This window comes from Sarcophilus harrisii, chromosome 6 (genome assembly GCF_902635505.1).
Source record: "Sarcophilus harrisii chromosome 6, mSarHar1.11, whole genome shotgun sequence".
In the NCBI taxonomy this organism is placed as follows: Eukaryota; Metazoa; Chordata; class Mammalia; order Dasyuromorphia; family Dasyuridae; genus Sarcophilus; species Sarcophilus harrisii.
The window spans coordinates 8257482-8284845 of record NC_045431.1 but is presented as its reverse complement, the minus strand read 5'-3'; positions in this window follow the sequence as shown (position 1 = coordinate 8284845).

Sequence of the window (27364 nt, the reverse complement as noted above, 5' to 3'; positions counted from 1 at the left end):
TTGATATTGTACCTGATAAGATTTTGTTCTACTCTGACTGCAGAACTCTGGAGTTGGCTAAAAGAAATACTTTTGCCAATCATTTCTAGATGCATAGATTTTGAATTGCCATCAATATTTAAAATGTAAATAAAATAGTTCTTTTAAAATGAAGATCACTTAAAACATAGTGAGTGCTGCTTGAATGTCAAGGAGCCATTATGTTTAATAGCATTTTTTAAACTATTAAAGTTGAGTGGTTACTTTTTATTTTGCATTTAGTCACTCATGGGAGACATTTATTTAGTCTTATACTCTACAAATAGTGATGCTGTTAGTCGAGAAGGTTCTCATTGTGAATAATGGTCTCATTTATGTAATATCTTTTAGTATAATATATTCCCATCTTACAGAGAAATGAAAATTCAAAAACTGTTAAGAGAGGAAGAAAAAAACACTCTGAAATTCATTGCCAGTGAAATTATAAAATCAGCAAACCACTATGGAGTCCTAATATTTCAAATACATTATCTTTGACAAACTAACTCTCTGTGTGACCTTGGCAAGTCACACAGTCAAAAGTCACTTCTCTGGGCCTCAGTTTACCTATTTACATAATGAGAGGACTGAATTAAATGATCTCAAAGGTCCCTTCTAGCTAATTAATGGCATTTCTATTTAGGACCATAAGATCTGGAAATGGAAGATATGGCAATCATTTAGTTCAATCCCCACGTTTTGCAGATGAAAAACACAGTTTTTTAAAGGTGGAGTAAATTTTCGCATACACAATTCGTAAGTAACCGATTTGAAACCAGATCTTTGGCCTGCAAAGCTTGTGCTCTTTCTAATACATTGTATTGAACTTCTGAGTGAAATAAAATAAAATATAAAAAAAAAAAACACCAGGGATTTCTATTTTCTCATCATTTTAGTTCTGAGTATCAAGCATGGTGGAAAGAATACTTACTTGGGACCAAGAGACAACTCCTAGCTTTTCCTTGCCTTTCTTGGATTTTGCATTAGTCGCTTCACTTCTGTAAACCTGGTCAATGAGATGAGGGGGTTAATATACTCTCAGAGGATATTTCCTACTCTAAAGTTTCTGATTTGATGTTTAGACCATGGCATAAAAATGTAATTATTTTCATATTTCCAAAAATAATTTTATGAAGACATTTTACATGATCATTTTTGCTTGTGTGGACATCTCCAAGATCCTTTTGATATTTTGTTATTTGTTAGAAGCCTTGCATTAATTTTTCTTCATTATTTATGGACCTACATTTCTTGACGTTGTGAAATTAAAAGTAAAGAACAGTCCTACTAGAATTTAGACCATCCTGATCTGTCTATTCCTTATAGCCAGTGCTACTCCACCTGATAAAATATTAAATACATTTAGAATATGGTAGCAAGAGAATTTGTGAATTAGGATCAAATATGTATTGGCTGAAGAACAATAGATATTCTGTCTTTGGAAATTAACAATCAAAAGATCCAAACCAATAGACAAATAGCCCTTGGATAATGTGTTCCTGGCATCCTAACTTGGAATTTAGAATGTATTTCTACACAGAAGTAATGTTATAAATGGTGGTAAAAGACAGTACTAGTAGAGGATGATGGTTCTACTTCAGGCTAAATAGCTTTTTCTGGACTGCCCTGGCACCCTAACCATCACTTATAATGTGGTTTCTGTCGGGGAATAGGTTTTCCTAGATCCAAGGTACTAACTTAGCAAATAAACTTTCAGCATGAAATTCATTCTTAACTTGAGATTGGGAACAGGAAAAGGTTCAACCTATGTTATGATACCAAATATTCTATTTTTCAATAGCTCTTTTTTTCAGAAAAAGCTTAAAGTTCGTGTTCAAAGTTCAGCTTGTTAGTTGAATTTATTATGATATGGAATTTACACAAGTTCCCTTGTTTCAGGCCAGAAAAAAAGAACTAAGTCTAGTATATGTGTAGAAATTCTGGTGATATAGATGGAAGCTGACATCAGTGACTCAAGGGAGTTTCCTGTCACCAGCTGTCTCCATCACCATCTTTAATCTAAAGTTTGGGTTAATCATACTTAGATGAACAAGATTTAAATCACTAGATATAAGTGGGTTTCAGGAAAATCTCGACCCAAATTGAATTTATTTGCTATCAGAAGGGAAGGAAATAAAATTATTTAAACATTTGAAATATATTAATTGATGCTAAATTCTTCTGAAAGCTGTAAAGAGAGGAAAAACCTACCAAGAGAAGATGCATCCTTAGAATTACTCTCTCTCTCTCTCTCTCTCTCTCTCTCTCTCTCTCTCTCCCACTTTCTCTCTCTTCTTTCCTTCCTTCCTCTCTTCCTCCCTCCCTTCTTTTTTCTCTCATGTGCCTTTCACTAATGACGTAAAGGCATTATGGTGTCGTCGGCCCAGTTACAATCACCAGCACTTAGGGAATCAGCTCTGCTGGTCCAAATGAATCATTTAATCATTCCAAGCTTCCATTTCTTCATCTATAAAATGGATAAATCCATAGTGCCTGAATCACAGGATTTCAGGGAGGATCAAATCTGAAAAATGCCAATGGAAAAAGTATTTGCTTTAGGTGAAACAAAGACATATCAGTGTCAGCCATTATTATTATTCTATTATAATTAATCTGCCAGTTCACACCGGTTTAGTTACCTACTTTTAAATGGTTAAGTTATTCTTTTGTTTGACGGGCTGTTAATGAGTGGGGGAAATCCCATTACTTTCATTTATCGAGTCTAAATTTCTCCGGGGACCTGTTTGGTGACTTGTCCCGCCGAAGACGTCTGGTGATATTTCTTAAATTAGTGCCAGTAAATGCTAAGCTTTTTCACAGTGAAAAGCAAGCACCGTTAGAGAAGGCTTCACACCAGGTATATACAGAATTTCCAAAAGCAATTTTGTCGAGCCTTTGGAGGTTCAACTCTTACACTGGGTGATTTTTACACTGTTAAAGGACTCTGTGAAAAGAACTTGGATTCAAAATGATTGACATTACTAAGCTTTTTTATGCTGAACATGTGGTCTTTTTTTTAAGGCGTACTCTGTGTGCAAAACATAATTGCTCTCTCCTTCTGCAAAGGTTTTCTTTCAATAGAATTGCATTTTTTCCTCATCTAACTGATTAAAATAAATTAAATGAACCACTCACTCATTCCCCTGGTTTGCAAACTTTGAAATTTTAACAGGATCTTTATATAACAGTACACATTGTGGAACTGAACATGCTATTTGGTAAAAATGTATCTCTAAAATGCGTGCTCTCCATCATGTTCTCATTTTTTTTTAAAACAACAACAACAACAAAAAGGAGTAGGGAATGGCATGTTGCAGGGATCTTAGCCTCTAGCCCTGGGCTATCACCCAGGTAGCTTCGTTGATGACCTTCTCAGCCAGCTGCTGCCCATCAGTTCCTCTGGAAAGAGGTAGAACTTGTCAGTCTTTCTTTAATATCATCCAATCTCTTGGCACACAAATTTAAACTTTTGACTAAGGAAAAGGAAAGGAGCTGGGATGGGTTACAACTTGGATTTTGGTCAGCTCATTAGCTTCACTTTTCCCCCCAATCTCACAGATGTGGAACATAGCCTCCTTTCAAGAATTTTTCCTGAGAAGTCTCAGCAAGAAATAATCAGGGAAACTTTCTGGTGATCCATACACCTTTTAGAAACTCAAGTGTCGCTTCAGCAGCAAATCGGTGGTACTGGAACCGGGGATGGAAGATGAGTGAAAATATATCTGAGTTTATTACCAAAATGTTGCAAAATAATAGCCTACTTGGTTGAATGTAACTTATTGAGATCGTGGCAGGTGTTTAAAAAAAGTTGATGCATTGATCAATTGAATGACTTCAGAGTGACTATAAACCAAAATCTCAAGGAACAAATTGAGGAGCAGAATCAGTTCAGAAGATAGAGTAGCTCGGAAGCTATTGGAAATCATCTGCTCCTTTTCAGTTTTGTTCCTAAATTAGGCCATAGCTCATTGTGCCTATCGTGACCAGGTGTAATGAACCTTAAATATTTGGTTTATTTTTTTCCCCCTTGAGAAACTTTGAAGGAATTATGAGAGAAAATCAAGACACATCTTTTTAAAAATTCTGATCAGGTTTCCTCCGGAGTCTTGCTGCTGGAAAAATGTCTTCTGGGTAAATTTCCACTCTCTCAGCAGGGAGTGTTTTGCATGAACCAACTCCCAGGAGAAAATGTGTGTCTCTCCTATAAAGCAAGGCTGAGGCAGCAACTCGGATTGAACTGACCGGGAAAGGGGGGAAGGGAAGGCTTGACCAGAAAAAGAAATTATACAGTTTACTTTCTAAAAACTGATGACTGCTGTTTGGTAAATGGAAAACCTCATAAATAGGTGCATGGGGGGGAAAGCGTTTTAGCTTTAAAAGCATTTGTTGTATGGCTGAGGTATCCGATTAAGATTTGTGAGCTCTAGCCATATCCCCCTTCCATTTTCTGTTGGCATTTTGAATCTCTTATTTGCTGCCATGCTATTCTCTTTTGGGGGGGACCAGGGGATGGTGGGGGGGGGGGACACTTTTTATTTCAGTGGCACGGGGAATTCTGAGTGAGGAAATTCCCCTAACAATGTAGATAGGCTACATTGTTTTTGAGAACTCCCTGGGGCATTAAAGGGTTAAATGTCTTTTCCATCAGGAAATCGTCAGATATCCTCATCAGAATTTGATGGTTTTATTCTGACTCTGAGGCCAGGATTACTCCATTACCCCATGAAGGTTTCTTATACTCCACTTCCCCCATTAGATTATAAACTCCATGAGGGCAGGGATTTGGCTGTTTTTCTTTATATCCCTTATCTGACCCAGATCCTTGCCTAGATATTTGAGATGTGTTTAGCAAACTAATTTGAATTAGAGTCAGTGTAGCAACAGGAAGATTACTGAATTTGCAGTCAAAGGTGGGAATTCAGGCAAACCATTTTCACTTCTCTGGGACTCGGTTTCCTCATTTGTAAAATGGAGTTTGGTGAGTGGATCTTGAAGGCTCTAAATCCCATACTGTGAGTCTTCCCAAGCAAGAAAGGTGAATCTCAGAATATTTCTTAGGAAAAGTAACAGAGCAATCTCTCATTCCCAGTCATCTCTAGAGCCAAAGACATGGACTAATTTAAGGAATTACATTCAACTCTCTGTTTCAGGAAACAGGATTTTTTAAAGCTCAGTTTTATAGGTAACAAGACACACACACATCAAGAACAACAACAATGTCTTTTGGCTTAGGTGGCCATATTTATAATTTGACACAATACCAATATGGCTTCTTGGGAAATTTACTAAAGCAAACCAATCTAATTCAGTAAGCACCTACTATGTGCAAGGCTCAGCACTGAGTACTACAGATTCAAAAGCAAAGATCACTTCTCCAATTCTCTCTTCAGTGTCTGTCCCACTTCCATCCCCCCACCAATGAGAGCGGTGATAACATACCATCATTCTGACACACAGCTTATTGTTAGAATGCTGTTTCCTGATATAATGATACAATTCTGTAATTCAGTCCTTTTAATTATCTCTTGTATTATTACAACATGCACCAAAGCCCTAAAATACAGAGGATTTATTGATAAGGGTGTAGACCACTTGTGTTCCTTCTCTTTATTGCTGTTTTTATAATGGTTTCCAACTAATAAAATGTTATCTTATTCATTTTGTTTATATGTAATAAATCAACAGCCCTTTCCCTTTTTTATTCAGCAGATATGGGGGAAGCGTGTGCTTCTGCGTGATTGTCTGAATGTGCTAAACCTGATGATGTCGTTCGCATACAAATAGAAATTAGTTTAAGAGCATTTCATTAAAGAAAGTATCGCTGTTTCTTCATGACCCAGGTAAAATTAATATTCCTAATACCAGATCATATGATTTTTGCTTTTGCCTCTTGCAAGTGTCTCATGGAAGCTTTGAAATGATGTCTGGCAAGCAATCTTTCCACTCCCCACCCCCTACTCTCATCGGTTATATTATTCCTCCAATTAGAGAAAGAGATGACACCAAAATGGATTTATTTTTCTTTACTGCCGTTGCTATTTTGGAAATCCTTGATCTTGTAGACTGAGGCAATCTGGATGTAGGGGATGCAGTCAGAAAATCAGGATTCAAATTCTGCCTTTTTCACTTATGGGCTTTATGGTTGTAGGCAAATCATTCTGACTTTGTATTCTCCTCTCTAACTTCATCATCTTTACTTCTGATCATTTCTAGATCCTCAGATCCTGTGTAATTCCAATAGTTTAAGACTGATCAAAGCCATCGGGTTCATCTTTGGGCTGTTTTTGAAGAAGCAAAACTCCTTGGCATTTGTTGGGTCTTTAATAGGCTAAATTCTGATGTTAACATTTCATTTGTTGGTAAGTTTTTAAAGTCTGAAAAAAAAAAGAGGATAAATTAAAATTTTGGCTTTCATAAGACTGTTTATAAAACATTCCCTATTGCTGGTGGATAATTTTATGAGTGTTATTAAAAGTAAATATAAGAAAGTGACATCCAATAACTGGGCCTGCTATGGAGCTAGCTACTCTAAAACACAACTTTATTTTATGTGTCTAAAACTTGACTAAAGTCCAGATGTTACTTTTCACATCATATTTCATACTGTTGTCTTATTTCGTGGCAAACGTTACTTTATATATAACTTTCTAAAATGTTGAGCATAAGCTATTTTGTGAGACTAGAGATTGAAACTTAAAAAAACTGTCCAAACTTTTTAGCTTGGTTAGCCTTTGGGAATATTGCCATCTTGAGAAAGGTGCCAACTGAAAGGAAGCCCCATTTTTTCTCCCCATCAGCAAGGTCTGCTATGACAGAGGAAACATAAATTTTCCATTTAAGCCTTGTACAAAATAGAATAATTTTCTAAGACTGAGCCTCAACTCTTAAAGGTCATTAAGATTTTTGAAAAACATATTTTTAATTGATAGTTCTTCTTTTTTACACCCCCCCCAGATTTCCTCTAATAATCATTCTGTCCCAGAGAGCCATCCCTTATAATAATTTTTAAAGAATAAAAGAAAAAAAAATCAATGAAATCAATAAACTAAAAAAAAAAAAAAAAAAGATCCCCTCACATTTACGCAGTGTTCCATGCCCTTACCCAATTTTCTGCCCGATCTTTGCAAAAGGCAAAAAAAGGAAATTTCTTCTCATATATTTTCTTTGTTTCCAAACTTGGTTTTTATTTTGCAACATTCATTTTTAATGTTTTGTGGTTGATCTTTCCCTATACATTGTTGTAGTCACAGCATATATTGTTTCCCTGGCTCTGCACACTTTTCCCTGCATCAGATCATGTAGATCTTCCCCTGTTTCTCTGTATTCATCATATTGTATTCATCATTTGTATTCATCATTTCTTACTGCACAGTAATATTCCACTATCCGTCTAAAATGGCTTGTTTGGCCATCCCTCTACTCATTGGGCATCTACGTTGCTTCTAGTGCTTACTGAGCTTTATAACTTCATTTATCAAGGGAATTTGGAGACCTTCAGAGCTTTAAAGACTTTTTTTTACCTAAAAATATATACACAGGACAGAAAGATATTATGAAAAATTAACAAGTGCTCTAGCAGTTGAGAGAAGAGAGCAAGATGGCTCATCAGCAACAAGATCCCAAATATTAGTTCTTACTCTGCAGAGGAAGCCTTTCTGATTGCCATTATTTCTAGGGCCTTCTCCCTGTTGATTCTTTATCCTGTATGTAGCTTGTTTGCACATGGTTGTTTGAATGTTGTCTCTGCCATTTTTGCTAAATCCTTTTCAGGACTAAGCCCATTACAAGCAACTTTCTCTCCCTTGTAGTCCCTTCTCTTTAATGGAGCCTTTCTCCTTACTCTGGCTAACTCTGCTTAGTCGACTAAAATCCTCTATGGATCTAATGTGTCAGTCAATGACATAACCAGGTCTTATGACATGTTCATTTAATGGATTCTTTGCAACTCTTGGTAATCGTATTCCCTCCCAACTCAATTTCATATTTACCACTCCTGGTACTTTTATTACTTCTTATTTTGTCTGTAATCTTATCCCCTAAATAAACCTAACTTTTGGGGGGAAAGTGAGCTTTTTTAGAGCAAGGATTGGCTTTTACTTTTTTTTCCTGTATCTTCAGACTTTAGCACCTAGTAGGTGTTTAATAAATTTTTATTGACTTGACTGATTGACTGAGGACTGAGAAAAAATGGAAATTTAGATAAGATGAGGTACCTGCTCAGAAGGTGTTGATGATTTACCTTTTCAGAAGGAGGAGGTGCCGGACACAGAGCTAGGGCACATGGTATCAAAGCAGTGCATTTGAAGGTCAAAAATCAAAAAACAATATAGGACATTAGGGAAAAGTTGTTAGCAAGAAGTAGATCAGAGTAGATTTCCTGGAGAAGGGGACATTTCTGTTGGACTTCCATAGGCAAGACAAGGCTGAAAAGCCATTCCAGGCATGGGAAACAGGCTGAGCACAGGCTGGGAGGGGCAGAAAAGCAGAGAACATGAACAATTTGATGAAAGAATACAATAAGTTGACGATATTGGTTGAAGATAGAAGAACTGCACATGTTTACCATGTCTTGGATTACTTGATGTCTAAGGAAAGGTGGAAGGAAAGAAAGGAGAAAAAAAAATTGGAACATAAGGTTTTGCAAAGATGAATGTTGAAAACTATGTTTTAAAAATAAAAAGCTTAAAAATAAAATGAAGAATGAGTTAGGATGGGGAAACACTGGAGGGAACAAGCATGATGAGTTAACAACCACAGATGTCTGGTGGTCTATTCCCAGTGGGTGATAATGAGGGCTTGTATTAGGATGATGACCATATCCTGCCTAATTTGACTCCTTAACTGGTTGACCCAGAAGCTGACTGTTATTATGTAATCCCTGTTTGTGGATTTTTGGAGTTCCTGCTGGTACTATCCCAAACCCACCCCAACGACCAATGCCTTCCTTATAATCTCAATAACTCCTCATTTATTGTGGGACTCATGCTATCAGATGTCTTGTGATGGGGCATTTTATTGTTCAGTTGCCTTTCACATTCGACTCTTCATGACCCTTATTGGGTTTTTCTTAGCAGAGATACTTGGAGTGATTTGCCATTTTTTTCTCCAGTTCATTTTTCAGATGAGGAAACTGAGGTACACAGAGACAAGTGACTTTCCTAGAGTCACACAGTTGGTCAGTATTTGAGGCCAGATTTGAGTTTAGGAAGATGTCTTTGAGACTGCAGTCATTGCACTCTGCATTATGGCACCACTTTGCTACCCCATGATGGAAAGCACAGTAGGTCCACATATTTTGAACTAAAAGGGCCGGAAGGCAGCTAGATAGTGCAGTGAATAGTGTTCTGAGCCTGGGATTAGGAAGAACTAAATTCAAATCTGGCCTCAGATGCTTCCTAGCTGGCAAGTCACATAAACTCTGTCTTTCCTTCTGTCTTTAACTGTTAACTTGGGAACAGTGGTACCCCTCTGGGTTGTTGTAAGGATCAATGAGGTAATATTTGTAAATTTCTTTGCACAGTGCTGAACACATAGTAGGTACTTTAAAATGCTTCATTCCCTTTCTTCCTACATATAGAGAACATTAAATCCAGATCTTCAATTTCAAGGTGAGTAAACTGAGAATCCAAGAGGTTAAGTAATAATAACAAAACTTTAATAAAATGGGAAGTGACATTGCAGCAGTACAAGGTTGGGAATGCCTGGAATTAAGAACAGAATAAAGTGGGTCAGAAATTCTAGTGAAGTATTATGGGAAAAGAAAAGACCACTAACATATCATAATATGGTATTCCTTGGGTTTATGCACATAACATAGTACTAACAATAGAAGGGATCTTTTTTAAAACAATGTTTTATTTTGTCCAATTACATATAAAAGCAAATTTAAGTATTTTTAAGTTTGAGTTCCAAATTCTCTCCCTCTTCCTTGAGATAGGAAGCAATTTGCTATAGATTCTACTTGTACATCATGTAAAACCTATTTCCATATTGGTCATATAGTGAAAGAAAAGACAGACCAGAAAAATAAATAAATAAAATAAATAAAATTTATATAAATAAATATATTATAAATATATAAATAAAATAAAATAAATAAAACCCAAATAAAAAAAAGTGAAAAATAGTGTGCTTCGATTGTCACTGACACTCTGCCAGTTCTCTCTTTGGAGGTGGAGAGCATTTTTCATCACGAGTTCTTTGGAATTATCTCGGCTCATTATACTGCTGAGAATAGCCGAGTCATTTAGAAGGGATCTTAGAAATCATTAAACATATGAAAAAAGAGATACCCAGAGGACCAAAGTGAGCTGCCCAACATTGCCCAGATAATGGCCCAAGAGATTTCATCTATAATACCTTTAGAAGTCTCTCACTTTCTGTCTGTGAAAGTAAGTTTGTTCTTTATGTGGAAAGATCACTGGATTTGGAATCAAAAGTCCTGGATTCTAAAGTTTCTAAAATTCAATTTATTGGTTGTTTGACCTTGAATGAGCCACTTTCTCTATTTAAGTCTCAGTTTTCTTGTCTGTAAAATGAGGGGATCGAACAGGGTGATTTCTAAAGTCTTTTAAAATTTTTAATGTATGGTCCTATGATCAGTTTGGCCCCTGTCCCTTTTTGAGTATTCTTTTATCTTTAGCCTTTGCTCTTGCTGTTGCCTACATCTGAAAATGTCCTTTTCACTCTCATTCATCCCCCATATTCCATCATTTGTCAAGTCCTGTCATTTCTACTTCCACAACATTTTCATGTTTCACCCGCCACTTTAATTCAGCCCCTTACCAGCTTTCTCTTGGACTATGCAATCGTTTCCCTGCCTCAAATCCCTCTCCTCCCTAAAATCCAGCCTCCGTGCAGTTGCCATGATGAATTTCTTTCTGTACCGATCTGAATGTGTCACTCTCAAACTCAAGAAATTCTAGAAACTCCATACTGCCTCTAAGGTAAAATACACATTTCTCAGCTTGTCTTTTAATAAAAGGTTTCTTTACAACTTTGTCCTCAACAGATCCATCCTTCCTTCCTTCCTTCCTTTCTTCCTTCCATCCTCCCTTCCTCCCTCCTTACTTTCCTTCCCTCCTTCCTTCCTTCCTTCCTTTCTTTCCTTCCTTTCTTCCTTCCTTCCTTCCTTCTTTCCTCCTTTCCTTCCTTCCTTCCTTCCTTCCTTTCTTCCTTCCTTCCTTCCTTTCCTCCTTTCCTTCCTTCCTCTCCCTTCCTTTCTTCCTTCCTTCCTTCCTTCCTTCCTTCCTTCCTTCCTTCCTCCTCTCTTTCCTTCCTCCTTCCTTCCTTCCTTCCTTCTTCCTTCCTTCTTCCTTCCTTCCTTCCTTCTTCCTCTTCCTCTTCCTTCTTCTTCCTTCCTTCCTTCCTTCCTTCCTTCCTTCCTTCCTTCCTTCCTTCCTTCCTTCCTTCCTTCCTTCCTTCCTTCCTTCCTTCCTTCCTTCCTTCTTTTTTTCTCTCTTTCTAAATGATGTTCATAGAGAGGCAGGTGATGTGAAAAGATCAAAGGCCTGGTAAATTCAGTAAGCTTGGCCCTTGTTCCCAGCTTCACTTCCCAGGAGCTTCTTAGGCTTGGACTTCTTTTCTTTTCCTTCTTAAGTTGTTGAATTCTTTATCTAAAGATGAGAGAATTGAACTGGTGTAGATATTTGGGTGGTTTGCCACGTCCTTCTCTGGCTCTTTTAGCAGAGGAGGAAACTGAAGCAGAGTTAAGTGACTTGTTCAGGATAACACAGCTGGTAAGTGTTTGAGGCTGGATTTGAACTTAGGAAGATGCATTTTCATGATTCCAGGTACTATCTTGTACAGTGTTGAGCCACCAAGCTGCCCAGATCTACTTATACAGAAGCATATATTTACAAATACACAACATAACATGTATGTGTATATACTTTACATATGTGTAAGAGTGCGTGTGTGTAAACACACATACACATAACCACATCTATAGGACAGGCTTTTAATTTTTTGTGGCTTTAGAAGCCTATTGAAAAGCATCGATTCTCTTACTTGATCCTCACAACAACTGGGCAGTAGATGCTATTTTCAACCCCATTTTCCAGATGAAAAAGCCCAGGCAGATGAAGGCTCAGTGTCTTGCCCAAGGTTGGGAAAGTAGTGAGTATCTGAAGTCTGCTTTGTTTTGAGATCTTCCTGATTCTAGCTGCAGCTTTCTCTCTGCAGCACCATCTTAGCTGTATCTTAAACATGAGGAAAGGTTTTTCTTTCTCAATATGATTCATAAAGAAATGTGTCTTTTAAAAATTAATGTACATATACAAACAAAAAAATGTTTTATATCAATTTTTTTCTTATTTTTATTATAGCTTTTTATTTATAAATATATGCATAGATAATTTTTCAGCATTGACCGTTGTAAATCCTTTTGTTCCAACTTTTTCCCTCCTTCCCCCCACCTCCTCCCCCAGATGGCAGGTTGACCAATACATGTTAAATATCAAACAGAAAAAATTAAAACAGCAGCAACAACAACAGCAACAAAAAGATAAGGAAGCAGGACGAGGAAGGTTGATTGACTTTCTTTGATTATTGAGCTGGTCAGTAGCAGAGGCAGGATCTGTACCCACTTCTACCTGACCTTGAGTCCAGCCCTCCATTCCCTATAGTGGCCTTTCCATCATACTCTCTGAAATCATTATTGTTCTTCATTTGGGAAGTTATTTAAATGTTGCCCTTGGACATTTTTACATCTTAATTACTTCCTTCCTACATTGCTCAGGCACTTGAGCAGCAGAAATTGCTGTTAACTTTCAATTTGAGGATTATAGTATTCAGTTCAGACCCTCTTCCAACCCATGTTCCTTAATCATGATTAAAACAACATAACTCATAGCAAGTTTGACTCTTTGGGGCTTCATGGAGGCAGTTATGGGGCTAGAGTGTCACCAAGGTTGAGACTTATGAAGATGACCTTTGCCTCTGAGCCTCTGCCACGAGGGTCACTTCTGTCCTTCCTCTATCCGCCCAACCCCAAAAGGGATTTTTTGAGAACTGAATTTGAGTCTCTTTTTACTCAGTAAAGATATCTGAAATTTTAAAAGGCAACATTCATATGGAAATGCAGGATGCTCTCCATGGGGAAAAGGTGCTTTTGAATATACCCTAGTTGTGTTTTTTTCTACATATTTTCTACATATTTCTTCTAATTATTACTGCTACTAATGACTCATTTACATAGTGCTTTCTAGTTATAAATTTCTTTATAGACATGATCCCACTGGATCTTTCTTACAAAACTGTGAGATATTACAAGGATTAACACCAGCAGCCCCATTTTGCAAAGGAGGAAACTGTAGCAAGATTCCCCAGTTCCTAAAAATGTCAGGGCAGGGTCCCACTTGTTTGCCTACTTGTTTCTGGAAAAAATGATGTGAACAATGAAATGTTCATTCTGTACTGATTAAGTGCTGGGTACTGTCCTAGGAGCTCTTTGGGGTTGGATATGGCTCTTGTTCACGTATACTTATGGTCTAGTTGTGGAGAATGACCGCAATGACATTATTGCCAATACTAATAGATGATTACATGCATAATTGTGCAGTACACAATGCTAAATGCTAATTTGGAAGTTTAGAACAGGGAAAGTTGGAAAAGCTGCAGTAGAATTTTATGGAGGATGTTGGACTTAAGGGATAGATAAAATAAGGGTTGGGTTACAAATGGAAGAGGGTCTAATGGGGAGCCAAGAGCTGTAGAGGGGCCCACTTCTGAAGGTGAGTCACAACAAGAATAGGTGATGTCTCTAGGGTTTTTAGGTGATCACAAAGCACTTTCATATGTGTTATCTCATGGAACTATTTTCAAACTGTGCATACTCTTTGCCAGCAGTGTCTCTACTGGGCTTATATCCCAAAGAGATACTAAAGGAGGGAAAGGGACCTGTATGTGTATGAATGTTTGTGGCAGCCCTCTTTGTAGTGGCTAGAAACTGGAAATTGAGTGGATGCCCATTAATTGGGGAATGGTTAAATATGTTATAATACATGAATGTTATGGAATATCATTATTCTATAAGAAACGACCAGCAGGATGATTTTAGAGAGGCCTGGAGAGACTTACAGGAACTGATGCTGAGGGAAGTGAGCAGAACCAGGAGATTTTTATACATGGCAACAGCAAGATTACACAGTGATCAATTGTGATAGACATGACTTTCTTCAACAATGAGATGATTGATGCCAGTTCCAATGATCTTGTGATGAAGAGAACCATCCACAATCAGAGAGAGACTGTGGGAACTGAGTGTGGACCACAATACAGCATTTTCCTTCTTTTTGTTGTTGTTTACTTGCCTTTTTTTTTTTTTAACTCATTTGTTTTGGTTTTTTTTATTTTTGAGTTGATTTTTCTTGTGCAGCAAGAGAATTATATAAATATGTTTATACATATTGGATTTAACATATTTTAACATGTATAACATATATAGGATTGCTTGCCATCTAGGGGAGGAGGTAGGTAGAAAGAGGAGAAAATCTGAACACAAAGTGTGCAAGGGTCAATGTTGTCAAATTATCTGTGCATGTGTTTTGAAAATAAAAAGCTTTATTTAAAAAATGTGTTATTCCCAAAGTAGAATAAGATGGAGCATTATTATTCCCATTTTATAGATAAGGAGACTGAGGTTAGGAGTTGTAGTTTGCCTAAGCTAGTAAATGCTAGAAACTCCAGGGCTTGTCCTCCAAATGCAAAGTCCTTCCTCCACTATTCTCCCCTTCCTCTGCAGACCATACTCCAGACTTCCACTAATATCCCTCAGCTCTTTATCCCGAGCCCTCATTCCAGCCGTGGTCCCTGCACATTGCAGGTGTCCTCTGTCCCTGAAGCTTTTCCTTATCATTGGACAGCTCCTCCCAGAATCTCCATTTAAGGAGGTGCCAAGTTCAGCCATGTCCCATTGCTCTCCAAACTAACTGGATTTTTCAACTCTACCCCCTCTCAGGATCCACTTCCCCCACACTCTCTTCAGCTTTCTTTTATGAGTTGCTTCCATCCATTAGAATGTGATTTCCTTAAGAGCAGGCTCTGTTTTTCCTCCTATGTGCATTTGAATTTCCAGCACTTAGCATTGTGCCCAGCTCAGAGGAAACATTTAATAAACATGGCTGGCTGGCTAATCACACTACCTGCCCCTGTAAGGATCTAACATCGGTGTATTTAGGGGATTTCTCCTCTGTTAAAACAATTACTACACGGCAAGCTTCTGGAGCTTTCCCATGGCCTTTCTGACTCAAATGTAGAAATTTTTGCTGGTGATCTCCATGTAGATATTCCACTGAACTCCTTGCCTCCAAATCCAATTTCTGATTTTCCCTCACAACTAGTTTCTCCCATTGTCTTTATTGTTGTCAGTGACAGTGCTGTTAATGTCCTCTCGTATACAGACTACTTTGGAATCATTTTTGTCTCCTTTCTAGCTCTCAGTCCTCTAGCCAATCAGTGCTATTCACTTCTGAAACATCTCTTAATCAAATGCCCCCTTTCTATTTCTAATATAATATGGGAGTTGGGCTAAATGACCACAAAGGTCGCTACAATTTTAGTACCCTGTGATTCTATGTCCTTGGCAATTTTCATGGTTGGCTGATAATAATAAATCCAAAGAAGTCTCACACTTTTCCCTTCTGTGAAGGTTCTGTATTTATATCATACACACAGAAAGAGAGGGACAGAGACAGAGAGAGACAAGAAGACAGAGACAGAAAGAGATAGAGAAGGGGGAGGAGAGGAGTGAATAGGAGAGGAGAAGAGGAAAGGTAGGAGAGCCTCCTTTAGCTTTTCCATCTATATTCATTCTTCCCAGAGATTTTTTTTTTTAATCTGGCGAACGAAAGTCTTTTTACAATTATCTCGAAACGGAGCCATTTGGTTAACAGTCACCATTTTACTGATTTAGCTGATGAGACCTAGATCAGGTTGTGAGGACTTCCATAGGGCCATTTCAAAGCAACTTGTTCCCAAGGTTGAAATATATCAAATCCTCATCTCCGATTCCACTCCATTAACTCCACCTCTTCTAATAGTAAGCACTAACCGAGAAGGATATTTTCAGGGCTTTTGTTTGGTTATTATCCCAGATGCTTTGAAAATGGTCACTATGAACTAGATCACATTTCCCTCCCCCTTCATTTCAAAATGGAATTTTTTTTAAACACTGGAGAAGAGCAAGCAATGGACCAAACGAACAAGATCATAGAAGCCTGGAGTTAAAGCTAGAATAGACATTATAGTTAGGTCATCCCTCTCGTGTGACCTCTTCATTTTTCAGACCTGAAAACGAAAATCCTAAAAAGCTGGGACTTGTCTGATGTAGTACAAACAGTGACGAGATCCAGTTTTTGGACCCAGATTTTCTGATTCCAAATTCAGCACTCTCTTCAGTGCCCTATGCTAGCCCATCAGGTTGTTATCTCTATCAGTATTTTTTTCCCTAAAAATCTGTTTTCCATAAATCTAATGTGAAGGGAGAAAAAAGGCAAGAAAAAAGCCCCTTGGCAATTAAAAAAATTTTTGAATTAATTTATTTTAAATTAACTTAGCAGCTGAAGAAGTCAGGCTGCCTGATGGTGGATTATAAAATAGTGGGTAAAATACAAAATTAAATAAAAGTACAAACTTGCAAGGGCTACTTTTTGGATTATCTTTGCTCAAGATCGCCATGTTTGGGATTTGTAGAAATGACATAAAAAGAGTTTCTTCTTACTTGGTCAAAACAAAACAGTGGCCCTTCGATAATGATCGCCGTAATTCATAGCTCAGAGAATCATTGGATTGTAGATTCAGAGCTGGGAGGGGCCTTAGATCTTTTCTGTGAAAGACCAGAACTTTGAATGATTTCCCTAAGTCACAGGGTAGTAAATGGCAGAGATGAGATACAAGGCCCAGCCTTCCAAACAAGGGCTCTTTTGGCTGTATCATGTGCCTGTGGGGGACTGATATAAACTGGTTCTAAAAAAAAACATGACAAAGACAACATTTTAATAAAGAAAGGAAATATGAATGGGTATGTTGTTCTATAGCACTAGTTGTTTCTGCTATGGTAAGGCAGAGAAAAGGCACTAACAGCTGAGTAAGCTGATGGTGGAGTTTTTGGACTCTATCTTCATGGCAACAATGGAAATAGGAGAAGGAAGGCCACCAGAATAAAAATAGAATGTGGAGGTCCCCACGTCCCAATCCAACTGGAGGACTGGATCTGGGTCTGTGTACCATGTCCTAAGAACATCAGTAAGCTGGAGTACATCCATGTAAATAAGGGTGTCCAGGATGGTGGAAAAACTTAAGAGTCATCATCTGATGAGCTGTCAAAAGATTGGGGGCTGTTCAGCCTGAATCAGAGAAAGCTCAATGAGTACTTGAATCTTGTCATCAAATGTTTAATAGAATTATGGAATCATGGACTAGTAGAGCCGGAAGAAACTCCAGGGATTATCTCATCTAAAGTCATCATTTACAGATGAGGAAGTAAAAATCAAAAAATTCAACGATTGGTCCAAAGTCACAGAGATGCTAAGATTCCAACTCCTAGAAGTGTGTATGTGTGTGTGTGTGTGTGTGTGTGTGTGTGTGTGTGTGTGTGTTTAGGGTGGGGAGAAGTTTTTAACTCTAGAATGGTTTTCTGTAGTACATCCCAAGCCCAATTCTCTTTTAAACAGGGAATTTGGGAATGGAACCATTTGGGGAATTTTGAGTTATTCTAAAGAAAAGATTCTTAACCTGGGGTCTCCGAACATGTGTTTTTGATAACTATATTTCAATATAATTGGTTTCTTTTATAATCCTATGGGCTTTTAACATTTTATACATTTAAAAACATTATTCTGAAAAAAGATCCATAGACTATAACAGACTAAGAAATCCACAATATAGAAAAAAGGTAAGAACAGGGGTTCTTACCCCATTCTAAAGTATGCCTGATACAATGCGAGAGTCTTGGCCGAAGTGTGAGTTCAAAGTTTTAACTCTCCCTTCTCCTACCCCAAAAGAAATTGAAAATTTGTAGGCAACCCATAGATGAGGAAGGAACTAGGGAGCTAAGTGTTGTAGATTTACCTTCATGAATGATGATGAAAAACTTACTACTTTCTGCATGCTTTACCTTTTCATCCTCAGCCCACTGCCCCTAACTCAGTATTAAGGTGCCAAATGGGGACTGTTTGAAGGGAGTAACATCTCACTCTTTGGAAGTATAGGTAGCTGGCCAGCAGCTTAGGGGGAAAAGACTTTGAATAAAAAGATTTGGGGCAATGTCCTAGCACTCCACCTGTTAGTGCTATGTCTTTGGAGCAATCCTTGTTCTTCCAGAGGTAAAATGGGGGAGAGGAATAAGGCTTTTAAGGTCCCTTCTGGCTCTAAAGTATTCTGAAAAGGCAGTGTTCTAGATACCATCCTTTTTCAGGGATATCTAGTAGGTTTTCCACTAATGACTGTTTCGGATGGAAGTGGAGTCACCTTGGGGAGAAGGGCACATCTGGCCTTCCTCCTACACATATATCAGTGGTGTTGATTTGGCTTCGCAGACTCAGTCAGCTCTCCCTTTCCATTCTCAGTCTGTGCAGTCACAGCCCAAGCCTTCAATTAAAAACCAATATCAGTGTCACCCACCACTGTAGGAAATTCTTACAAAAACAGAAAAGGAGTACACCTTGTCAGTTGCCTATAGCATTCCACCAGATTAACTTCCCTTTGTTCCCGTGAAGAGGAAAAAAAGCTTGTTCTGTTTTATTAGATTTCAGGGTCTTGGATACTGTACAATATTCCTGATTCTGAGCCATCAGCTAAAAAAGGAACTGAAGTCTTGGTGAAGTAATTTCAAAAGATATTAAGTGGGAAAGAAGGAACATAGCAGCAAATCTCGAAGAGAGTTTGGGGGATTTTCTTACCCATCGATCATTTTCTAAGTGTCAATTGATTAATTCCCTTGATAGCTCTAAGAAGTAGCTCATTGGCTCCTCTTCTGTTGCATAAATCAGGCTTGATGTCTTTCTCACAAACTTGTCTTGGAAAGATGGAAATGTTCAGAGGGAAAGCTAGAAGAATTAGCAAAAAAGGTTGTCATAGTGTCCTGGAAATCCACGTGAAGTCACCTTACTTTTCCTAAATTCCCAGCATCCGCTATAGCTTGATTTTTGTTGATTAGCAAATGGCTATGTATAAAGCAATCACATAAAGGTTTATTTTCTTGTACTCATCATCATTGTATGACGGCATCCCTTACCCCATGCAAAATGGGGGTTAGGCCCCGGGGAGACAAAGAACTCTGCATCTCTCCTAAGTGTGCTGATTTCCAAAATGGCGAATTGAACAGAAATATAGCTCGGCACAAAAGCTCTTGAAACAGATAGTCTGGGAGCATTTTGAAGGAATGCACTGGCCATTAGGAACGGCTTTGCTAACAAGCCCTGCCAAACTAGACTCAATTGCATTCTGGTCTAGATTTGGGGGAATATAATAGTCAAAGCCTGACTTGATTTTTAGCAAGACATTAGACAGAGCTCCTAAACAAGAGACACTGTGTACCCTTATGGACAAGATACAGAAATGCTCCACAAGATGGAAAAATATTGGTTAGGTTATAATGCTTTGACAGTCCTGCATGACCACTAATTTTGATATAATTTGAGTTTATGACATCTCTAGGGTCATAGCCGTGTGCTTCTCTTGATACCAGGCTGACTCAGAATGTCTGACCTTGACCAGATGAAACTAATTTGAGCTGGTTTTCCCACTTTTATTGGATTTTGCACCACAGAGATGTGTTTCATTACTCTTTTGGGGGAGAATATTTCTTTCTTTTTTTTTTTTTTTTAAATTCGGAGTTTTTTTAATTCATTTTTTTAGAATACATATTATTCCAAGGGAATGGAAAGAAGGTAAAATTAGTGGGAAGGAAGTCATGAGAATTGTCTCCATAGAACCTGTCCTGCCCACAATCACTTCTCTTACATATAAGAAATACTGAGTTCTTACATTTCAAGGCACACCATGAGGAGACAGAACCTCTAGATATATCAGCAGCAGATCCAAGTCTATAACACATATGATATGACTGATAATCTTTCCCAAAGAAGGAGATGTATTTTTTCAGAGTTGGAAATTAGTACAAAAAGGTGAGCCTAGTAGTGCTGGAGAGGAAAAGCAAATTTGTGTCTTGGAATAAATTCAGTTTTTGAGAAGAAAGCCATAGAATATGTGTCTTCCCCAACTAGATAAGAAGCTCTTTGAAGGGAGGGAGTGTTTTAGTTCTTGATTCCCTGACTCCTCACACAGAACCTGTCACAGAATAGCCTCTGAATAAGATCCCTGAATTCTTCAGGTGTACAGAGATGATAAAAGTAGTTAAGCTGTTTGTCTCTGATTGACTGTTTTGGAAAGGAGAGCGAAGGCTGTGCTAGTCTGGACTTTAGAGAATGTTTGTGATTATTCTAGCATAGGCTAAAAGCAGTATCTTCAGCAGTTTCCTGGCTTGTTTTCTAAGCAGCCCCCAAATAGGTTTCTTTTTAATGTGAATTTAGCAGGCCCATGACATTCATGGAGGACTTAATCTAAAGGTCTCCAGGTCAAATCAACATTAAGTACCTACTATTTGTGACAGACCCTGTGCTAAGTACTAAAGATACAAAGAAATGCAGCCCCTCCCAAATCAAATCAAGCAGTTCAGTTCTAAAGGAGTTCAGGTCTAATGGGAAGATAGCATGCAAACAGCTATGGACAAATGAGGTATAGCAAGCATCGTTTGGAGGTAGTCTCAGAGGGCAGGCTGATTAGCAAATAGCTATTAAGAGGGCACTAACATTAACAGGAAAGCCTTTTTTTGGTGGAAGATTGGATTTTAGCTGGGATCTGAAGGAGGTCAGGGAAGTCAGGAGATTGATATAAGGACTGAGCCTTTGTACAAAGAGAAAAAAGCAAATGTGCCTGGTGGTAAAGGAAGGAGGAGGAGGAGGAAGATTGAAAGAAAAAGGAAGAGGAAGATGAGGAAGAAAATGAGGAGGAGGAGAAAAAAGGAAAGAAAGGAAAAAAGGAAGAAGGAAAAAAGAAGGGAAGGAAGGAAGGAATTCAGGGAAGGAAGAAAGGAATGAAAGAAAAAAAAAAAGGACAGATAGATGATGACGACCAGTACATGCAATCCCTGATACTAGGGAAGATTGAGGCTGGCAGATCTTTTGAGATTGGAAGTTTTTAGGTATAGATCTCCATTGATATGGTAAAGTGCTGGGAGTAAACAGGAGGTAGAAAGATCCACTTGGTTTCCGTTACTGGATGAGCAAACTGACCCAGGTAGGAATTGGAGTGCTTCAAAGCTTCTTTGCTGAGCAGTATTGTCAATAAGTCGATTGATTGATCAAAACAGGGAAGAGGAGGAGGAGGGAGGGAAGAGAGAATTCTTGTTCATTTCTCTTTCCCCCTTTTCCTCCTTTGTCTTTCCTGTCCCCAAATTGGAAGAGATTGATGGATACACAAGTAGTTTTTGCATTAAACTGTCAAGAGCAAAACTGCTTGGGTTTGGGAAACTGAATGAACTTGGGGAAATTTGGGATCCTTTTGAACTAGTCTCATGATCTTGTTTCAGATTGAACAGCCTATGAAAGGTAGTCAATCTCAAAGGTCGCTGACAATGATGAAGACTCTGGGTAAATTGCAAACCAGAGAGGTTTGTCTTTGTCCGCCCATCTCCCTTTAGGGAGATCTCCCATCTCCTATTCCCTGACTCCTTGTACTGTGGCTTCCTACACTCCTCACCCTCCAAAGTTCACCATTACACTCTGTTTGTTCCTGCGAGAAGGAAGAAAACTCAGTGGAGTTTCTATTCACCTTAATGCTGGTATCTAATTCTTCTGGGCATCTAATTAAAACAATTCACATTAAGGTGTTAATGAGGCTTAGTCTTTAAGTAGACATTTGAATATAAAATGGGAACTTTTTATTTCAAATGAATTCTACCAATAGAGGGAATTTTGATAAAGTAGAATGTATGCATGTACCCTTCTCTCCTTCAGGCCAACCTCTCTCTTCCCTATTTCAAAGCTTAGTCTCCTCCTGAGAAATAACAGGATGTAGTATCCAGAAAATCGGATCGGGGGTCAGAAGAACGAGATTTGAGTCAGCACATAGCATCCACACGTGGAACCACGGGTTACAACAAATGATGAAGTTTTGAATTCTGTGGATAAGTTGACTTACCTTGTATACTTTCCAGGGTCGTCCACATTGATAAGGAGAACTTGTGTTTTCTTGGTGTTCATTTAATTGTTGAGTCAGAATTAACATAAGAATCAGAGAATTGTTCTAGACTTAATTTCATCTCAGCTTCAGAGGCTGCATGAGCTCACAATCATCTGCCAACAAAAAAAATCACGTACCAACATTTCTTCCATTTTAATCTTGGGTATACATGTATATATACATACACACAAATATAACATATTTATATATATTTAAGAGAAATTAGTCTGTTTTCTGAGCTGTAGTCACATAACCCTCATTTGCTGTCTTCTTGTTCTTAGTCCTTTACCAATAACGACCAATCTGAACGCTATGAAATTTCCCATTTTCTTTAAGTTATTGCTTAGAGTTCTGAGCAGAGTAGAAATCAAGTTCTCCCTGAGATCTAATCGATGAACTTGCTCTGAGATCTTTTAACAAATCACATTGCTGCCTCTAGGTCCCAGTTTCCTTTTGATTATTCAAACCATTAAAAAAAATCCCTTTATACAGTATTTTTGCTGACATATTTGATTATCATTGCTTTTATTTCTATATTTCTATCTTTTGTTTCTACAAACTTCTTCAATAATTCTAATATAGTTCCCCTTCTCACCAGAAAACCATTCCTTAACACAAAGAATGAAAAAGGGGAAAAGCTAAGCAAAAAATCCTCCCAATACGATATTGTTTGCAATATCCTCCACCCATCCTCTGCAAAGAAGGAAGAAAGGTATATTTTTATACTACTTTTTCCAGGCCTTACTTGGCCATTTTAAATACACAGTGGTCTCTTTTTTTTGTTATTATTAATTTATGTTATTGTAGTCTTTGTGTATAATATTTTCCTGGTTCTGTTTATTTGACTTGGCAATAATTCAGAGAAGTTTTCCTTTGCTTCTGTACATTCTATATATTCATTGTTTCTTACAGCTCAGTAATATTCCATTACATACAGGTGCCATAATTTGTTTATTTGCAGACCCTTGTTATGGGGTTGGGGAGAGGGAAATCTGCCTTTATTTTCCTGAAGGCCTGGCAGAATTGTGAAGTAGGAGGGGTTTTGGTGGCCCTTTATGCAATTCATTTTTGTTTCTTCCAGGACTGCTAAGGGTCCCCAATACATGCTCTTTCCAAATCCCCTCCTCTCCATTCAGAAGGAACGAGTCCCTTGTCTCACCCCCACAGGCGGGTGATGGTTGGATAGTCCAGCTGATTCCTTTTTTGTCAGAATTGCTGATTCAAGTCGGAAGGGACCTTGGAGACCATCTAGACAAGGGCTTCTTAAACTTTGCCCACTTGTGACCCCTTTATGCTTGAGAAATTTATATGTGCCTCCAGGTGTGTAGACATACAAAATAGGTATACAAATCATACACTTACTAACAATAAATCACAATTTTGCAACGCCCACATTCAGTCATGAGACCCCGTGTGGGTTATGACCCACTGTTTAAGACGCTGGGTTCTACCCCATTCTGTACCCAAGCATTGATCCATTCCACAACATTTGTTTTCCCAAAGAAACAACTTCTGCTTTGGGACTGCATCAATTCTGAGAAAGTTTTTCCTTACACAAAACTAAAAACTGCCTCTGAAACTTCTATGTGCTGCTCCCTTTTCTGCCCTTTGGGGTCAAGCCACCAAGTCTAACACCTTTTCCACATGACAGCACCTTAAATACTTGAAGACAGTTGCCATATCCTCCCAGTTTTTTCTTCTCCAGCTACTAGATTTCCCCACTTCCTCTCACGGAGCTTCATATTGCACGGTGCCCAATTCTCTCACCTTCTCCATTGCCTTCTCCTGAACGTGCTTCATTTTTCAATTCCCTTTCTACACTGTACCCAGTACTGGCCCACAACATTCTAGATGTGGTCTGACAAGAGACTTTCACCTCCCTCTTTCTGGGCATTCAGCCTTTCTTAAGACCATGTTAGATTTTTGGCTGCCATATCACACAGACAGCTCGTACAGTTGTACACTGAAATCTCTGGACACACATAGATAGTTTTCACAGAAATAATTGCCCAGCCTTATATCGAAGGTGGAAGTTTCACAGACTCACAGAAGTTTTTGCACTGTGACAGTAGTTGGGGAGTGGTAGGGTCTTATGGTGTGCTGCTGAGAGGTCCTGCTGTTTTACTTTGAGAAGAAGATTACTATGGTGTGGTAGATAGAAGAGAAAGACTTTGGTCTTTGACTTACATCTGGTACTTACTTTATTTGAATGGCCTTAATGGGGTGATTCTTTGTAGTTATTTTGATTGAGACTTTTCTTCCTATTATTTTCTCCTGGATTTTGTTCCTGTATGAAAATGCTGTTGATATTTTGTGGACCAACTTTATACACCATGTCATTGCTAAAGACTTTATTTTAATTCCTTTGCTGATTCCCTGGCCCTTTCAAAATAAAGGATAATGTCATCAACAAATATGAAGTTTTGTTTCTTCTTCATTTATATTTGTGATTTAAATTTTTTTTGCTTGTGTTATTGGCTTTGATGACAATTCTAAAACCACATTAAATACCAGTGGAGAAAGAGGGCATCCTTGCTTTACTCCTATATTTATTGGGGGAAATTCTATCCCTTCCTCACTGCAAATAATATCTTTTGATCCTAGATGTATGTTTTTATCACATTAAAAATTTCCTTAATATGCCTGCTTTGTGCTTTTTATTAGCATTTTCTACTGCTGTACTTAAATTTTTTTCTGCATTTATTTATCTATGATCTAACCATGGGACTTTGGATATTATTGGTTTTAATATAATCATATCAACATTCTTTGGATTCTGGATATAAATCCATTTTCATCATAAATGTTTAAAAATTAATTTGTTAGGATTTTATTTGTGATTTTGAATCAATATTCACGAGTAATTTGGGTCTGTAGTTCTCTTTCTTTGTTTTATCCTTTCCTAGTTTAAGTATTCACACCACATTTGCCATATAAAATACAGAAATTTTTTTCCTTTCAGTTTTTGAGATACATTATCTTAGAAAACTTAGCCTTTCTGGATTTCAGTTTCACAGAAACTGTCAGAGTTGGACAAGCTTTAAGTGGTTTTCTAATCCAAACCTCTAAGCAAAAAAGTGAATCTTCTCTGCGACCTTCATAACTGTATTTTCAGACTCCTATTACAACAACTCACAACTGTTGAAGAATTAAGCCAGAACTCTTCATTTCATGCTTGATCGAGACATTGTTCTTTATCCCCTATAGCTGAAAGGGAAGGCTGCAGATACACTGACAAGGTATCATAATCAAACTCTTCATCCATTCCTGAGTATAACTAAACAACTGATAATTCTTTTTGAGAATATAGAAAAAACCAATGAGGGTGATAGAAGGTAAACAGAACCTACACAGGTTTACTTAGTGAGGCAAGATGACCAAATTGTGTGTAGACCATTCTGGGAAGAAGCAATCAAAGCTGAGCAGGTGATCTTTTCCATTTTTCTGCCTATCACAGAAAAGGCATTTTTCCCATAGTCCTTTGGGACCACAATGTTAGACTGACCCAGAGCCCTCAGTAGCTGGGTCAAGCTCTCTAGAAGAACAGAATAAGATAGGTCTAAATCTTTGGAATCCTTTGCTATTGTTCAGTTGGTCTGATTCTTTGGGATTAGGGCAGAGATAGCGAAGTAGTTTGCCATTTCCTTCTCCAGTTCATTTTACTGATGAGGAACTGAGGCAAACAGGGGAGTCTAAGTAAGTGTCTGGGGCTGGATTTGAACTCATGAAGATTCATCTTCAGGACTTCTGGCCTGGATTCTGTGCATCATGATTCCCCCTAGCGGTCACTGAGGCTTAGCCAGTTGTTATGCATCTGCTGAACAGAGCTTTTCTTTGTTCAGGAGCTGGTCAGACAACCCACTAACTGCAGGCGGAAGGCTGCCAGGGCATTTGGGCACATAGCTGTGGCACTTTAGATATATCTTACCTTTGTGATGTTCAGGGGCAGAGAGTGAAAGGGATGTTCCAATCCCTGGGCAAAGCCCAGGCTCATATCAACGCTATATTCACTCCAGTTTCGAAAAGTTTTGATCAAAAACTTTATTTACTAGGCAATGAGGAAGCCAAATTATCACTCTTTGCCGATGACATGATGGTATACTTAGAGAACCCCAGAGATTCTGCTAAAAAGTTATTAGAAATAATCCACAACTTTAGCAAAGTTGCTGGTTATAAAACAAACCCACATAAGTCATCAGCATTCTTATATATCACTAACAAAATCCAACAGTCAGAGTTACAAAGAGAAATTCCATTTAAAGTAACTACTGATAATATAAAATATTTAGGAATCTATCTGCCAAGGGAAAATCAGAAACTTTATGAGCAAAATTACAGACCACTTTTCACACAAATTAAGTCTGATCTAACAATTGAAAATATTAAATGCTCTTGGATAGGGCGAGCAAATATAATAAAGATGACAATATTACCTAAACTAATCTATTTATTTAGCGCTATACCAATTAGACTCCCAAAAAACTATTTTAATGACCTAGAAAAAATAACAACAAAGTTCATATGGAAAAACAAAAGGTCAAGAATTTCAAGGAATTAATGAAAAAAAAATCAAATGAAGGTGGCTTAGCTGTACCAGATCTAAAATTATATTATAGAGCAGCAGTTACCAAAACTATTTGGTATTGGCTAAGGAATAGATTAGTTGATCAGTGGACTAGGTTAGGTTCAAGGGATAAAACAGTCAACAAATATAGCGACCTAGTCTTTGACAAACCCAAAGATCCCAGCTTTTGGGATAAGAACTTACTGTTTGATAAAAATTGCTGGGAAAATTGGAAACTAATATGGCAGAAACTAGGCATTGATCCATACTTAACGCCGTACACCAAGATAAGGTCAAAATGGATTCATGACCTAGGCATAAAGAATGAAATTATTAATAAATTAGAGGAACACAGGATAGTTTACCTCTCAGACCTATGGAAGGGGAAGGTTTTTATGACCAAAGCAGAACTAGAGATCATTACTGATCACAAAATAGAAAATTTCGATTATACCAAACTGAAAAGTTTTTGTACAAACAAAACTAATGCAGACAAGATTAGAAGGGAAGCAATAAACTGGGAAAATATTTTTACAGTCA